General features: G+C 42.0%; 1 non-coding gene across 1 annotated transcript; it reads right to left on the minus strand.

The window, feature by feature from the left end:
- Positions 1-534: 534 nt before the first annotated feature.
- Positions 535-642, minus strand: LOC127746862 (small nucleolar RNA R71). Its single transcript, XR_008008674.1, has one exon. It is a non-coding gene; the product is annotated as a small nucleolar RNA R71 (small nucleolar RNA).
- Between the last annotated feature and the right edge of the window lie 4,869 nt (positions 643-5,511).

The following is a 5,511-nucleotide window of genomic DNA, read 5'->3' on the forward strand; positions in this document are numbered from 1 at the left end:
CATATGAGCATGAGCAAGGACAAGGACATTCTTGTTGAAGCAGATCCTGAACCTAAAAGGACTTTGAAAAGGAAACTAAGAGAAGCTAAATTACAACAATCCAGAGACAACCTTACAGAAATTTTCGAAAAGGAAGAGGAGATGGCAGCCGAAAATAATAATGCAAGGAGGATGCTTGGTGATTATACTACACCTACTTCCAAGTTTAATGGAAGAAGCATCTCAATCCCTGCCATTGGAGTAAACAATTTTGAGCTGAAGCCTCAACTAGTTGCTCTAATGCAACAAAACTGCAAGTTTTATGGACTTTCATCAGAAGATCCCTATCAGTTTTTAACTGAGTTCTTGCAAATCTGTGAGACTGTTAAGACTAATGGAGTAGATCCTGAAGTCTACAGGCTCATACTTTTCCCTTTTACTGTAAGAGACAGAGCTAGAACATGGTTGGACTCACAACCTAAAGATAGCATGGACTCTTGGGATAAGCTGGTCACGGCCTTCTTGGCTAAGTTCTTTCCTCCTCAAAAGCTAAGCAAGCTTAGAGTGGATGTTCAGACCTTTAAACAAAAAGATGGTGAATCCCTCTATGAAGCTTGGGAAAGATACAAGCAGATGACCAAAAGGTGTCCTTCTGATATGCTTTCAGAGCGGACCATTTTGGATATATTCTATTATGGTCTATCTGAGTTCTTTAAGATGTCACTGGACCATTCTGTAGGTGGATCCATTCACCTAAAGAAAACGCCTGCAGAAGCTCAAGAACTTATTGACATGGTTGCAAATAACCAATTCATGTACACTTCTGAGAGGAATTCTGTGAGTAATGGGACGCCTCAGAGGAAGGGAGTTCTTGAAATTGATGCTCTGAATGCCATATTGGCTCAGAACAAAATGTTGACTCAGCAAGTCAACATGATTTCTCAAAGTCTGAGTGGATGGTAAAATGCATCCAACAGTACTAAAGAGGCATCTTCTAAAGAAGAAGCTTATGATCCTGAGAACCCTGCAATGGCAGAGGTGAATTACATGGGTGAACCCTATGGGAACACCTATAATTCTTCCTGGAGAAATCATCCAAACTTCTCATGGAAGGATCAACAAAAGCCCCAATAAGGCTTTAATAATGGTAGAAGAAATAGGCTCAGTAATAACAAGCCTTTTCCATCATCTTCTCAGTAACAGACAGAGCATTCTGAGCAGAGCTCCTCTAGCTTAGCAAACATAGTCTCTAATCTGTCTAAGGCCACTTTATGTTTCATGAATGAAACAAGGTCATCCATCAGAAATTTGGAGGCACAAGTGGGCCAGCTGAGTAAGAAAATCACTGAAACTCCTCCTAGTACTCTCCCAAGCAATACTGAAGAGAATCCAAAAAGAGAGTGCAAGGATATTGACATAATCAAAATGGCCGAACCTAGAGAGGAAGGGGAGGATGTGAATCCCAATGAGAAAGACCTCATGGGATGTCTCCCAGACAAGAAGGAGTTCTTTATTGAGGACCTAGAGGAATCTGAGGCTCACATAGAGACCATAGAGATTCCACTAAACCTCCTTCTGCCATTCATGATCTCTGAAAACTATTCTTCCTTTGAAGAGGATGAAGATGTAACTGGAGAGCAAGTTGCTCAATATCTAGGAGCTATCATGAAGCTGAATGCCAAGTTGTTTGGTAATGAGACTTGGGAAGATACACCTCCCTTGCTCATTAGTGAACTAGATACATGGATTCAGCAAACTTTACCTCAAAAGAAACAAGATCCTGGTAAATTCTTAATACCCTGTACCATAGGCACCATGACTTTTGAGAAGGCTCTGTGTGACCTGGGGTCAGGTATAAATCTTATGCCACTCTCTGTAATGGAGAAACTAGGGATCTTTGAGGTACAGGCTGCCACATTATCATTAAAAATGGCAGACAAGTCAATAAGACAAGCTTATGGAATGGTAGAGGACGTGTTAGTGAAGGTTAAAGGACTTTACATCCCTGCTGATTTCATAATCTTAGACTCTAGGAAGGAGAAGGATGAATGTATCATCCTTGGAAGACCCTTCCTAGCCACAACAGGAGCTGTGATTGATGTTAACAGAGGAGAATTAGTCCTTCAATTGAATGGGGACTACCTTGTGTTTAAGGCCCAAGGCTATCCTTCTGTAAACATAGAAAAGACGCACGATAAGCTTCTCTCAATACAGAGTTAAACAAAACCCCCACAATCAAACTCTAAGTTTGGTATTTAGAGGCCACAACCAAACTCTAAGTTTAGTGTTGAACCCCCACATTCAAACTCTAAGTTTGGTGTTGGGAGGTCCCAACAATACTCTGAAAATCTATGAAGCTCCATGAGAGCTCACTGTCAAGCTATTGACATTAAAGAAGCGCTTATTGGGAGGCAACCCAATTTTTATTTATCTATATTTTTATTGTTCTTTTATGTTTTATTAGGTTCATGATCATGTGGAGTCACAAAACAAATACTAGAATCAAAAACAGAATAAAAAATAGCAAAGGAAACAGCACACCCTGGAGGAAGAGCTTACTGGTGTTTAAACGCCAGTAAGGAGCATCTGGCTGGCATTCAACACCAGAACAGAGCATGAATCTGGCGTTCAACGCCAGAAACAAGCAGCAGTCTAGCGTTTAAATGCCAGGATTACACCCTGAGGAGAGCTGGCGTTAAACGCCAGAAACAAGCATGGAATTGGCGTTCAACGCCAGAAACATGGTGCAGATTGGTGTTGAACGCCCAAAACAAGCTTTGAGTTGGCGTTTAACGCCAAAAACAAGCATCAACCTGGCGTTAAACGCCAGGATTGCAGGCAGAGGGCGTTTTACCCGCCTAATTATTGCAGGAATGATAAATCCTTGACACCTCAGGATCTGTGGACCACACAGGATCCCCACCTACCTCAACTCACCTTCTCTCTTCACCACTCACATCCATCCACTCTTCCCCATAAACCCCACCTACCTTCAAATTCAAAATCTCTTTCCCACCCAAACCCACCCTAGATGGCCGAACCAAACCCCTCTCCCTCCACTATATAAACCCCTCCATTCTTCTTCATTTTCACACAACACCACTCTCTCTTCTCCCCCTTGGCCGAATACACATCTCTCTCCTTCTCCTCTATATCTTCTTCTTCTTCTTCTTCTTCTTCTTCTTCTTCTTCTTCTTCTTCTTCTTCTTCTTCTTCTATTCTCTCTTCTTTTGCTCGAGGGCGAGCAACATTCTAAGTTTGGTGTGGTAAAACCATAGCTTTTTTGCTTTTCCATAACCACTTATGGCACCTAAGGCCGGAGAAACCTCTAGAAAGAGAAAAGGAAAGGCAATTGCTTCCACCTCTGAGTCATGAGAGATGGAGAGATTTATCTCAAGGGTTCATAGCTCAGTAGTAGAGCATTTGACTACACATCAAGAGAGCCCACTCATGGACCTCAACAAGAGCATGAGGAATTCCCTCATTAAGAAATCCCTGAGATACCTCAGGGGCTACATTTTCCTCCACACAATTATTGAGAGAAACTAAGGATATATAGGAGCACCAAAATCACTAGGGATGTAGCAACAAAGGCAAGGAAGAGACATAGAGGAGCTCAAAGAGCACCATTGGTTCTTCATGGAGAGGTGCCACCATCACTAAGGTGGACTCATTCCTTAACTTCCTTGTTCTTATCTCTCTGTTTTTTGGTCTTTGAACTTCATGTTTGTCTATGTTTGTGTCTTTATTACATTATCATTAGTGTCTAGTGTCTATGTCTTAAGGCTATGAATAATTCCATGAATCCTTCTCCTCTCTTAAATGAAAAATGTTTTTAATACAAAAGAACAAGAAGTACATGAGTTTCGAATCCATCCTTGAATTTAGTTTAATTATATTGATGTGGTGACAATACTTTTATTTTCTGAATGAATGCTTGAACAGTACATATTTTTGATCTTGTTGTTTATGAATGTTAAAATTGTTGGTTCTTGAAAGAATGATGAAAAAGAGAAATGTTATTGATAATCTGAAAAATCATAAAACTGATTCTTGAAGCAAGAAAAAGCAGTGAAGAACAAAGCTTGCGAAAAAAAAGAGAAAGAAAAAGAAAAAGCAAGCAAAAAAAGCCAATCGCCCTTAAAACCAAAAGGCAAGGGTAAAAAGGATCCAAGGCTTTGAGTATCAATGGATAGGAGGGCCCAAGAAATAAAATCCAGGCCTAAGCGGCTAAATCAAGCTGTCTCTAACCATGTGCTTGTGGCATACAGGTCCAAGTGAAAAGCTTGAGACTGAGTGGTTAAAGTCGTGATCCAAAGCAAAAAGAGTGTGCTTAAGAGCTCTGGACACCTCTAACTGGGGACTTTAGCAAAGCTCAATCACAATCTGAAAAGGTTCACCCAGTTACTACAAGTCCAGCTTTCATCAGCAGTAGTAGAATGTCTAAATTGGGACATTTTTGGACTACAATTTGTCAAACAAATAATCAGTGAAATAGTCATACATGCCTTCTCATTTTGAGTATATTTATACATAAAAAAATCAACATAAAGAAAAAAAGCAAAAAAAAGAGTTGAAATAGCAAGGGCGATAAACATGACGCTTCTTATAATTTTGTTTGGCCATATATATATAAATATAAAAGACCAGAAGACCATTATTATCTAACAAAATTAATTTGTATTTGTTCGGTGGTTCAGTTGCCAAATGGGTCGGGTTGGTAAGGTGAGCAAGATGGGAGAAATCTGGATCTGGCTGTTGGTAAACGAGTGGATCTCTCGGGTTGGTCGGTAAAAAGCCAGAGCCTTGCAATCTCCCGAGATGTTGTGGTGTAAGGAGGGAGCCACCTGCAAAAAGGACTCTGACGCCCAAGTTAGAACCCGTACAGATAGCAGTAAAGGTAAGTGGATAGTGACGTACCGTGGGGGAGGGTAGGACCCTCCCCTTATATACTCTACTCCTACGGCGGGCCCCATAGGGTCAGACCTGCCTTCCAGAAAGTTTTCCTCCCTAGCTGTCATGTGCCTTGCTGGAGGAGAGGGAATATTCGGGTGTTCCCCTTGGTTTGGGTCTCATGTTCTCGCCGTGTCGGCCGCCCGGACCGGGGCGACACGTCAGCTGGGCCGGGCTGGAATAGTGCCCCCAACGCGCCAACTAGGGTTGCGAGCACTGTAGTTGGTGCATTCTCAGTCACCTTTGGTTGCATCGTTGCTTGGTCGGCTCGCCGCTACTCGTGGTAGGGATGTGCCCCCTACGCGCGAGTGGGTCTCGTTGCTTCAGGGGAACGCCTTTTGTCGCCTCGTTCTTTGCACCGAGCATTTAATGCTCTTAATGGCTGATTTGAATCCTGCGCAAAATGTCCATCTTGCCACTGTCTTTCGCGCTTCTAGGCGTCAGTTACTACTCAGTTTCCCTTTCCCTTCATCTTTTACGTTTCATTTTCTCAAATTACAATCACACACCCCTCATTTCCCTTCTATGCTCTCTGAGGTTTTTCACTGTGAATGCTCACTTCATCCAAATTCTTTTGGG

The sequence above is a fragment of the Arachis duranensis genome, chromosome 4 (assembly GCF_000817695.3).
Source record: "Arachis duranensis cultivar V14167 chromosome 4, aradu.V14167.gnm2.J7QH, whole genome shotgun sequence".
Classification (NCBI taxonomy): Eukaryota; Viridiplantae; Streptophyta; class Magnoliopsida; order Fabales; family Fabaceae; genus Arachis; species Arachis duranensis.